Genomic DNA, 13,513 nt, shown 5'->3' on the forward strand with positions numbered 1-13,513 from the left:
ATCCACCCCGCTATGCAGCAGATCTTCGCGAGACAGCCCCGGGGCACCATCCCATCAGAACTCCGAGGTTAAGCGTGCTTGGGCGAGAGTAGTACTAGGATGGGTGACCCCCTTAGAAGTGAAAGAGGAAATGAAACACAAGTATCCATACCTACTCCATATGTCTACAGGTGAGTCCAACTTCTGAAACTCTTAAGTTGATGAAAGTATGTGTTATTGCGATAAAAAGGAATTTTCCTTATAATCTGTGTAAGATTTTGAATAAAGTTTTATTTAACATTCGAGGACGAATGTTCTAAAGGGGGGAAGGATGTTATAACCCGTATTTTGTGCATTTGGACATTTTGGGATAATTGTAACGAGTTAAGGACCATGCTATGTCTTGACCTTGTTTTACACATAAGTTGGTTATGAAAATTTTGGAATTTGGAAGAGGCTAAGGGAAAAATTGGAATTTCAAAAAAAAATTCATGAATTACAAAAAAATAGAAACTAAGTGATTGGGCTTGGGAAAAAAAAAAGAAAACAAGAGAGGCCCAACACAAGGAAATGACCCAAGTCTTGTAAAGTTAGCCCATTAGTTAAGTAGCCTTTATATACATATATATGTTGATGATTTTTAGTCATCCTTATCCCTTAAGTTGCAAATTCTTCCAAAATATTCAAGAAAATTCTAGAGAAAAGAAAGAAGAGAAGAGAAGAAACTAGAGAGGGAGAAAGCCACAATTTGGAGGGAAAAAAGGTGAGTTCTTCGTTTTTCTCCGTGAATTAATTATCTAGGGTGAACCACGATGTTATGAAGGTGTTATTAATGAAAATTTATGGTTTGGAGCAGCCCAAAACGTTACCAAACAGCCTCGAAGTTTCAGCTGCGCTAAGGAGGTTTCCGAGGCGCAAATTTGGCTAGTTTTGGCCAATTTCGGGTAAGGTAAGGTTTCTCCTTTAAATTTGGACTTTATGGGGTTGTTTTGAAGTGTATTAGGTACCTTTTATACTGATTAAAGTATAAAAAAATTGTGGATATGCTCAGCGAAAGAAACAATCTAAATTGAAGTCGTCGTAGTTAAATTGTAGTCGAAATGAGGCGTTGTGCGTGTGGGGGATGCTGCTGGTCGTGTGGTGGTGTGTTTCAGGGCCTAAAATTTTTCTAAAGGAGGTGGGGGAGCTTCTGGTTTCATCCACACGACCCCCGCTTCGTATGGTTAAATGATTTGCAAAATGGAAACTAGAAACTCTATTTTTGGTATCATAGTTTGGAGCTAGTTGTTTAGAACTTGTATTGTGTAAGGTTGAAGTTATTTAATTATAAATATTCTTCTAGTTGTTGTTTTTGGTATGGTTGTTGATATTGTGGCCGAGTTAGAATCTCGGGGATGTTGAAGTTGCAGGGGAAATGCTGCCCGATTTTCCGTAGCATCGGAACTAGTAACAAACTAGTCGGGGGTAATGGATAAGGAAATGACTCCTATTAGTATTTGGTTGTGGAGTGGGCTATTGGAAAGTGAAAGACTATTAATAGTAGTATTACTTTCATGTCAATAGGTTAAGGAGGTATCAAGGCAACCCGGATTTCAATTAATCCCGAAAAAGGTATGTAAAGCTATCTTCTTTTCTTTTGGCATGTCTTAGCCTTAAATGATTGATATACGAAATGTGGGGATTATTCCATTCATAGAACTCCAATTATGACTCATAAGTATTATTTACTTCTCGATGGTAGAATTCCTATACTAGTTGAGTTATTACCTCTCAAGGCTTATATACGATGGAGAGTAGCAAGTATGTGAAGCTACCTTTCCTTCTTTTGGCATGTTTTGACATAAGTATGTAAAGCTACCCTTATTCTCTCTTGATATGCCATTGACATGAGTTATGATGTTATGATGAAATGTTTATGTTACTGAGTCCCTTGATGGTCCAAGTATGATATGTGTTACTATCTAAGGATCGGGCCGTACGTTCCACGGCACATATGTATATAATGACTCTATGAGGGAAAGTAGAGGGTATATAAAGTTTATTCTCTTTCTTCTTTTGGCATGACCCATAGAAAGCCACGGATGAAGAATGCCCAAAGTCTACAAAAAGCTCTTATTCTTAAGTACACTAAGATGGCTAACGTTTTTAATTTCCTAAAGCTTATGTCCTTTTGCCTCGATTCATGTGAAAGTGTCCAACCATGCTAAGTCTGTATAATTTAGGTTGTGGTATAAAGCATGACTCTTATTCACTCCTTTAAGCTAGAACCCTTCTAATAATTAAACTATGGCCTCTCACGTTTTTTTCTATACCTTGGGAAGTAGTAAGTAGGTAAAGTTAATCTTTTTTTTTATACGAACTTTATGAAATAAATAGACGAAGTATGTGTGATCCCAAGGAAGCCCCATTCTCAAGGCCACTAAGATGGGCATTTTCTTGATTTCCAAAAGATATTTTATTACCCTTTGATACGAGTAGATGACTCCAGAAGTGCTACTTTGATGCAAACCATAAGGACGCTCCAAAGGTACTTGTTATGGCTATTGTCTAAATTTTTGAGTGATAGTTCATTTAGATTATTTCAACAAGTCTCCAATGACGGTTCAGATTGCATATGGTTACTCACTACTCCACTTGTGTATACTGTGATAAATCTTTCACTGAGTCCTGGGCCGGCTATAATATAATTATATAATATATGGATCGGGCCGAACGTTCCTCGGCATTATTATATAATATAGGGATCGGGCCGAACATCCCTCGGCATTACTATATAATATATTGATCGGGCCGAATGCTCCTTGGCATTACTATATAATATATGGATTGGGCCAAACGTTCCTCGGCATTACTATATAATATATGGATCGGGCCGAATGTTCCTCGGTATTACTATATAATATATGGATCGGGCTGAACGTTTCTCGGTATTACTATATAATATATGGATTGGGCCAAACGTTCCTTGGCATTACTATACGATAAATGGATCGATCCGTACATTCCTCGGCATTATTATATGAGATAGCATTAATAGTACATAGATGCTTATGATAACAGAGTGATGTGGCTATTACACCGGGTCCCTGAACGGGTCGGGTATAGTATGTGATGATAGTATCTATGACTTTTTTTTTAGATGCGGGTACAGTGGTTAGTTGAATGTTATACTTTCCCCTGCATCCCTATGTTAGCTATGCCCTCCTTTTGATGGTTTATACTTTACATACTCAGTACATATGTCGTACTGACCCCCTCTTTCCAGGGGGGCTACGTTTCATTCTTGCAGGTACAGGTGCACACTTTGGGGATCCGCCAACTTAGGATTCCACTCAGTAAATTTGGAAGAAACTCCATTGAATCAGAGCCGAGCTTTGGTAACCTTCTATGTATATATTTATTTGATTACGGATACGGTGGGGGCCTTGTCCCGCCTTATGTTACTGTTCTTTCTCTTAGAGGCCTATAGATATGTATGTGGGTTGTATATGTATGCGTGTAAGGTTGTGCCTATATGTTACAATAGCCTTATCGGCTTATATATTATCTTGCATGTTGGTACGCCATGAATCAAATAGGGGACATGTTTACTTATAGTTAGCAGGGGTGTACGCGAGTGTCCAATTCGGGCACCCATCACGGCCTACGGAGGTTGGGTCGTGACATGAATAAACTTCAAACTATATTCCTTCATATTCATGCTCTCCTGCTTAAGGATCACAAACTCTTCAAATTTTGCTTCCCATAGCTCTTGGGGAAAGAAGTGGTCAAGGAAGGCGCTTTCAAACTCATCCCAAACTGTAGGTCCAGCATCCTCATCTTGACTTTTCTCCCACTGAACATACCATACGTTCGCCACATCCTTGAGCTGGTAGGAAACTAACTCAACACCCTCAACCTCGGTAGTATACATCGCTTTCAAGATCTTCCATAGTTCATCAATGAAATTTTGAGGATCCTCTTCAACCTTATACCCTGTGAAGACTGGCGGGTTCATTCTTAGAAAAATCACTAATTCTTGTGGTGGTAGACAACTCTTGAGAGCTAGAGCTAGGAGTTGGTGAACTATGGTTACCCATCTGTGCATCTACCAGTTGAGTGAGCATGGCAATAGCTCCTTTAAATTCTACCATCAAAGTAGGAGTGGTCTAAATAGTCGGTATTTAGGGTACTTCAGTAGACTTGCAGGTCATCCCCTAGTTCTCGATGGAGGCATCTCTGATTGTGAAACCTCAGTATAGTAGCGTTCCTCTGACTGGTTGTATGTTTAGGAGGCATGGTCTGCAACATGTAGAAAGGAAGATTTATCGAGTTAAACTCTATTGCACGAACTCTTATTATTAAAGGAGTGAAACAATTCCTAATGTCCTATAGCCTCTTGAGTATAAGTGTGGTGCACAACACACCCATAAGCAAGACTCTACTAGACACAGTTTCATAGAGACCCTAGGACTATTGAACTTTGTGCTATGATACCAAGTTTGTCATACCTTGAGAGAGTACCTTAGGCGTGGCCGATACTTAGAAACCATCTCTACCCTTCGACAGAACCACTTGGTCTCATCACTAATTTGTTCATCAACAGAAGACTTAATAGAAAATAATAATACTTATGTGGGCTCACCATTATCACAATCAAAGGAATGAAATAATCCTTAGAAGAAGAAGTTTCAAAGAAGAACTAATCCAATTACATCATCAAACTATGTCTACAAACCTCTAACACTATTAGACGGTGCCAATGACATGTCCATGGATATCTCAAAAGAAAAAAAATACTCAATAATAATAAAAGGATAAAGAGTTCCTCTGAATACAAGAAGAACTCACCAAATAGCTCGAAAGTAATGATCTTCAAAGATACGCCTTTTGAGGATCTCTAACACCTGTATCTGCATCATAAAATGATACAGGTCAAATGACATCAGTACATAAAATGTACGATTATGTAAAATTGCAGGAAAGTAAAGACAGATATCAAGAAAAGCCTCTCAGGAAGACTCATCTTAGAACTCAACATCATCTCAATATCAATATGTAATGCAAGTTTAAAAATAATAATAATGAATGCTTTCTCATTTGAGAGTTTCTCTAACCGACAACCATCACTTATGATCTAGTGATGATACAATGAAGGAATGTCATTGCCAAATCCATACAATACCTTTCCAGGGTAAATGACATTACCATCTTGGATCCAATCATCAAAGTCCTCTTTTTGGGACTTAAGAGCCATAGCCTCCATCCTACGCTGGTTATGTAGTTTTGGAGTTTGATTCTATCAAACTCTTACCCAACTCGGTGGTCAATACAACTTCCAAAATATGTGCTCATATTAACCCATCATCTAGTCTTATTGGACTTTTATTTAAAATATCAAACTCATCTCATTACCTCTTCATCAATCATTACACTTCAAAACATCATTTACATCTCATCAAAATATCTTGCTCAAAAATTTATGAAATATCCCTCAAAATGCTCATAAGTGCCTTAAGAATTCTTGGGAATAGGCCGCTTATGTAATGCATTGTCCTTAATCTTTTTGGAAAAATTGAGTTTAAAATATCGATCAGGGGTCAAAACCTGTGGAAAATAGTCTCAGTGGATTTTTAGGACCTGTAGATCAAAAGATAGATTTCTCAAAGGAACAGCGTAAACCAGTAAGGTGCGCGGCTTGCATTCGCGTCGCGGACCTGACGAGCTTTTTTTTGGCCGAATTTAGTTTTTAGCTAGGGAACTTTAGACTTTTCCCTAATTATTAGATAATGAACCTAGACGTTTATAGGACCTAATTCAACTCTATAAATTGACCTAAACCTCTAACTCTATTCATTCTTCTACAATTCACCTACTCAAATATTTCTCTCTCTACAAAAGACTCTCAAGGGCTCCATTGAAGATTTTAAATAAATTCACTCAAGAACTCCATCAAAACTCTCAAGTTATTCCAAATTATTTGGTCTTCTCACTTAAGGTGTGTGGGTATTGATTCATGATTCTTTCATCCATGAAACCCAATTAATTTCTCAAGATTTTCTATTAAATTAAAGTATGGTATTTTATGGGTTTTATGATCTTTATTCCTATTGCATGAATTATTTATTAAAGTATGATCATGAGTCTATTTTGATATAAATTGATGGTTATTGCATTAAATTAAAGAGTTTTTCCATGAATTCTCTTATTTTGATCTCTAGGGTTCATGATGTAAATTATGAGTATGAATTATACTTCCAAGGGATATTATCTATATGAATTATGTATGGGCTGATATAATGTTTCTGATCATGCATGTTTTCAAGTCAATTACATGATTTTCAAAGTAAATTGATTATGCAATTGAGTTCTACTCTAAGTTCAAGGTATGAATTTCATGCAAGTTATGAAGTAAGGTGACTTAGGGCCCTATATGGTGACCTAAGGCCTAAAGATATGAATTATGAAATTATGATTGTAATGATGAAAGTACAATTCTCACATTACAAGTATGTTATGAAAATGAGCTACTCTATGATTTCAAACCTATGATCATGACTGATATATGAAATTATGATTTCTATGCTATGCCTGTATTCCATGGGATTTAACTTAACACCAAGTGGAGTTGAGATGGGGCCCTACCAAAAGCCTTAGTAGCATCCTCATGTCCCATAAACTATGTGCCATCATATGTTGCCTTCATGTCCTAGCTATTGGATCCATATATAGCGTATGTATGACCCGCCTAGTGGGGTAGTGTCTACCTTGGCAAGTAGATTTCCCTTTTTCTTCATTGTAGGGGGAGACAATGGAATTCCATGTTATAGCTCGCATGGTCTTATTGTCGGTTATGGTTTCTATCCCTTATATGTATGATCTCTTATGTATGCTATGATTTTTAATTATACTTTTTAAATGCTTTGGCCAATATCATTTTCTCATGACTTTACTTACCTCATCTTATCATGTGATTTACTTGACCATTGCATTCCACGATTTATGTTGCATATCATGCTCTCATACTTAGTATATTTCAACGTACTAATGCATACTTTTTGCCTACATTGTCTCATAATGTAGGGGTTGAGGTTGAAGATCATACTCATCTACGTGACTAGTTAAGCTTTCCTATCTAGCGGTGTTGGTGGTGAGTCCTCATTTATCGGGGACTAGTTACCATGTTAGTTATTATTTTGAAAGACTTTTGCTATGTTTTAAATTGAGGGTGAGCTAGGGACATGTCCTAGCCCCCACCCATATTCATGAGTAGAGGCATCTAGTTGGATAAATGTTTTGAGTTTATGTTGTCATGTGACATTCTTAAATTTATATTTATAGTTTATACTCTCTTATGATGTTTCCAATTTTTCTTTACCTTATGTATGCTTATAATATTTACAAAAGGCTTGGTTGAATCCCTTCAGGGTTTTAATCACCGTGTTACGACTAGGCCCTAGGTCAGGTTGTGACACTTCATTTAATCCGAAGAATAAAATTCGTTTAAACTCAATTCTTTTGCTATTTCAAAACTCAATAAAATACATATATATTATTAATTCAAATCATTCTTTGTTAAATGAATATTAAAAGCCAACATCTTTACTCAAAACACGCGTAAAAATATTTGTGAACATCAAATCAATTAGGGTTCATGAGAAAGTAGCAACGAGCAATAATTCTAATAATATGAGAGATAAAAATAATAATGTCACAACCCGAATCCGAGTATGATGGCACTCATATCAACCCACCGAGACAAGTAAGCATAATACCCAAAGAAAAGTAGATGTGGAAGAAAAAGAAATAAATCAAATTTAACTTAATCAAAAACACATAAAATAAACTCAAATTCCCCCAAAATTGGTTGTCATGTGTACAAACCACTAATACATTACCAAAGTATGAAAGAAAATACAGTCACAATGTCTTTGTCTCTAGAATAGGACTAAAACATATTAAAGGAGTAAGAGGTGTCCGCTAGATGGATAGAACAGCTACCTCAACACTCGAGATGATAGCCTCAAATGTGGTATAAAACACGAGAAGATCAAGCAGGTCCGAGCTCACAACCTACACAAGTGTAGAAGAAAGGAGTGGTACCAAAAAACACGGTACTCAACAACTGTATAACTAAAACTAAGCAAAGCTCGATAGATACAAGTACTCCTGTCATCCCAACCGAACCTCCTCAACTACAACTTGCATAAAACCAGCCCAACTCTACACTCTACACAATAATAATAATACAGACCATGAATATTCATCGGTAGTCTTATCAAGTGAATTATATCAAGTCAAATTCAATATATACAGAGCAATAAGTGGTAAACACGAATCACAAATATCAACAAAATGCGATGCAGTGCAATGAGATGATGCATGTCTGTCCTATCGGTACACATCCACTGAATTACAGTCTGGAACCCATGGGGGACATTTCTGTCCATGTTACCTGCCATGGAACATGTGGGCTATCCCCTCATCCTTCCACGGAGCATGTGGCCTGACCCCTTTATTTCATATTACCTGCCATAGAGAGTGTGGCCTGACCCTTTTTATTTTATATCATTTTTAGTCTCAGCACAGTATGTCAGAACCAATGCAATTAATTCATTTTCATATGATTCATGATAATAACATGACAACAACAATGATTTTTCCTATCTCACATCAACATAGTCATTTCACATGTCCAAAATAAACCCATAATCACAACATATTAATTTCACCAATACATATCATTAGATCACTATCTTATACCCCTCATCTCTATTTTTAAGGCCAATCATACAGTCAATAATCCAGTCCAATTCTCATTACTTTTCAGTACACATAACATGGAAATACAAGCATCTACAAGCTTAAACTGAGGTTTAGAAATTCACTTGCTGTAAATAATCAAGCAATTACTCCAGAACTTGAACATTCCCTTTTTGTTGGGCCTCCAAATCAACATAATCTAGTCAAATAAATAATCACAATAAGATTTTGAAACTAACAACACCCATGTCTATCTTAGTCCCAAAAATTCACACAAATCTATAATCAAGTTCCCAAATCTTAATGCCAATTAATAAATCAAATCTTATATTTTCTAAATTTCAAGCGTAGGGTTAAGTCTCAATTTTCTCCAATGTCACAAATTTGATGAAATTCATATAACATAATACATATAATATTTAGTTATCTATCTCAATATATCAAAACTTAATTTATAATGTAAAACAATATAGTAATAGTTAAAATTGAAGCCACTCATTATGAAACCAGTGGCAACAACCATGCCAAATTCCTATTGTTGTTCACAGATTACATTCCTATTGCTTTCATAATTTCATATGATAATAATAATAATAAAATAATACTAATATGACCCCAACTTAAGCTTACCTAAATTAAAGTGTGGCGACCTCTTCTCGTCGTCTTCTGCGAATGTAAATTTCTCGTCCTTTCTTGCTTTCTTTTCTAATTAATTAGGTACTAAAGTAACAAATTCTACTAAATTATTTTAATAAATAAAAGAAAAATGGTATTAAATAAGTTAATACTTCATTCCATTAATTAAATTAATTATTTAAAATCACCATCCACTAATTAACCGAAGTTATCGAATAGTCTAAAATTCTCAATTTAAATGTACAGAAGGATTCTTTTATGAAGGGAAGATGACTATTTCCCAAAATGACCTAAAGGGTCATTACAAATAATAATCTCAATGCATAAATATATCTGAATCAATAGAAGAAGAATTAACTCATTCAGAATTCAACAATTAGGGTAAAACTCAACTATAACTCAATTATGATGAATGTAAATATTAGGTGCATCGACGAATTAAATTCAATGCTATGAATATTCTTACATACCTGGAATCTGAAGCTTTACTCCGAGTTGAAGAACTTAATGAAAAATCTTGAACCCCTAGCCTTTTCTCCTCGCCGGAGTATTTTGTGTACTACTCAGAGTATAAAAATCACCAAAATAGTATTTTATACTACTAAAAACTAAAACTATATTTGAGAATGAGTAAACAAGTGTATAGAGAGAAGAGTTCCTTGAGAAAGCTTGATGAATAAAATAAGGAAATAAGGTGGGTATTTATAGGTGTGGAGGAGGGACCTAATAATAAATAAAAATAATTACAAAGAATGATCTTGAAAATTCAATGCAGTATTGTGATGTCATGGGTGATGTCAAATGAAGGAGTATTGATGTCATTGGTGATGTGAAATGGATCTAGATCTTTTCATGGTTGGGGATATAAACCTTTTTTAACGGAATACCCTTTTTTGGAGTTGTATTTGAACAAGATAAATTTCTCATTAGAATTTGGTGTCTTCATATGAATTGTAGCTCTAGAAGTATACTTTCATTTCTTTAAGAATAAACCAATTTGGATCATCATACAGTGAGATATGAGTTTTCTTCTACAAATACTCCATTTCATCATAACACCATATCTTGAAACAATTAATTTATTTGACCTACTTAGCCTTCAAATATTAAGATATGGTCTTAACAAAAGTTGTAGGTAATGCCCAAAATACAGAAATCGAATTATTTTTATCAAGAATTGAAACACCACATATAATATTTTAAGGGGTGTTACAGATGAGATATTGGTAGATCCTGGAATTTGGAAAGTCAGGAAATGAGTATCAAAACATGAAAATCCAGAAAAGCTATAATTTGTCACCAGGTGATGACCAAAGAGGCCATCACGGGCCTTAGTGAGAACCATGGACCATGGTGAGCCACCGTGATGGTGACCTAAAGTTCACCCCTGTAGAGTGAGGTCCATGACAGGGCACCACGGGCCATAAAGCCTTCTGTGGTGACCCCTCCCCTGTAGCCTCAAAACTTGACCTCAAGGAAAGGACGATGATTAGCCACCATATTTCGTGGAATTTTTTATAGACCATGGTGAGGTGCGTGGTGGTCACTCCTGTAGATCACCTTGCAGAACCTGCACCACGCCTACTCTTCACGAACCGTGGTGCACTTCCCAAACCGTGAAAGTTCTCATGATAAAAGTTTGAAACTTTCCCTGCAACTCAAAAATTTCAAAGTCTAATTCAAACACCACGGACACCACCACATATCGTAGTTATCACCACGGGCCATGATGGGTCCTCCGTGGTGAGTCTCAGCTGCAGTTAAATAAGGGATATTTTAGACATTCCTATTCTTTGATTAAATTATGTGGATGTTTTTGGGACTAGATTTACTAAAAATATCCTAAATACTCTTTAATATATTCTTTTTCCTCATTAACTCCCAATCAACTAAAAGACTTCTCTTACAAGGCTCCTCCAAAGGTCATCTTCTTCATCAAGCTTTTGGCTTGGGTTTCTTCAAGAATAAGCTTTCTTTTCCAATTCCAAGGTTGAATTCAATCAAGGTATGTAGGAATTGATCCATGGGTCACTTTCACCCATAGAATCTCAAGAATTTTATTCAAAATCTCATGCATTTTAATTGGGTTTATAACCCTAGTCTTATGAATTGTATTGGGGTATTTAAATTATATTTTTAATCATTGTATTTGATCATTACATGATTTTTAAGTCCATTTATGATTAACAATGTATGAAGCCTATTTTCTATGATGAATTATGAAGTATGATTATGAATTCAATGATTTCAAGGTATTATCATAATTTTTATTCAAATTGATTATGCATATGAAGTTTTACTCTAAATACAAGTACGAATTGTGATCATGAATCACAAGTACATTCAAGGTATGAATTTTATGAAAATTATGAAAAGGTGACTTAGGACCCTATGTGGTGACCTGGGACCTATCTATATGAATTATGCAATTATGTTATTGTAATGATGAAAGAAAAATTCCCACATTACAAGTATGTTATGAAAATGAGCTACTCTATCAATTTCAAACCTATGATCATGTCTATGATATATTTAACAATGACTACTATGTTATGTTATGTATTCCGTGGGATGTGGCTTAGCACCGAGTGGACTTGAGGTGGAGGGCCTACCAAAAGCCTTAGTAGCAGCCTCATGTCCCATAAACTACTTGCCACCATAGGCAACCTTCATGTCTTAGCTAGTGGATACACATATAGCGTATGTACATGACCCGCTAAACTGGGTAGAATCTACCTTGACAAGTAGATTCTCCTTTTTTCCGGTGTAGGAGCAACATTGGGATTCCATGTTATAGCTCGCATGGTCTTAATATTGGTTATTGTTCCTATCCCACATATGTATGATCTCTTATGTACCCCCACGATATCAACTATGCTTTTCAAATGCTTTGATCATTATGATTCTCTCATGATTTACCATGTATTTTACTTGATCATTGCACCACATTATTTACATGCATGCCAAGCCCTCATACTTAGTAAATTCAAAAGTACTAACACATATTGTTGCCTACATTGTCTCATAATGTAGGGTTTGAGGTTGAGGATCCCGTCTATCCACGTGGTTAGTTAGTGTCGCACCCTATTTTCGAATTGGTCGAAATAGTTCACAACATAAAAATGGCTATGCCTCTGATTTTAAAAATGTTTAGAGTCGCCATCTAATTTTAAGAAAAATATTAGAAAACCCATTTTAAAAAATATAAATGTAAACTCTATTTTGATTTGCGAAACCGGCGAGATTCTAGATAAGGGTTCTGATTACTCGAGGGGAAGGTGTTACGCATCCCTCAAAACCTATCCGAATATAGTCCTTAAATTTAGTTTTAAAAAAATAATTTAGGGATATTTATTCATTTTTTATTTGCTTTAGAAAATATCAACAAGAAAAGTTTTCATTAGTTTTGAGAAAAGTGTTGAAAATACAAGGTATATCATATATACGTATATAATAAGTAAAAAAATAATAAAACAAACAAATAAATAAATTAATAATAATATATTTGTAATAAATAAATGTTTGCCATATGTTGAAAATACATGAGGATTTGTTATTTTTATTATCTAAAATTAAGATGTAAAATATATAAATAAATAAATAAAAGAAAAAGATGGGCGTCAAATATAGTCACATGTGCATTGTATAGTAAATATAATTCGAGCAAATAATTCATAAAATGGAGTTATCACAACTAAAAATAGTATAAAATTGTTAAAATATTATGTAAAGTTCATGGTATCACATATATTTACTATAAATAAATTATGCATATATACGTTGTTTGAAACTCATAAGATCTTATTATTTTATTTACGTGTAGGGATAAAAGGATAATAAATATATATGTAGTAAAATAATGTGTGTGTTAAAGTGTAAGAGTTTACAAAAAAAAACAGCATTGATAAAAGGGATAGTGGGTATATCAAATATGTTATCTATAACAAAGTAATACATCAAGTATAGTAAAATTAGTGCAACAGTAAAATAAAATAATACCTTGTATGTATGACATATATATATATATATATATATACCTTGCATTTTAAACCTGTTATAAATCTGAAATCTCAAAATAATATATTAGGGAGACAAGTAAGACATCTAGGCCTTAAAATAGAAAATAATAAATTATATTTTTTAATCTAAATGGCCA

The sequence above is a fragment of the Solanum dulcamara genome, chromosome 1 (assembly GCF_947179165.1).
Source record: "Solanum dulcamara chromosome 1, daSolDulc1.2, whole genome shotgun sequence".
Classification (NCBI taxonomy): Eukaryota; Viridiplantae; Streptophyta; class Magnoliopsida; order Solanales; family Solanaceae; genus Solanum; species Solanum dulcamara.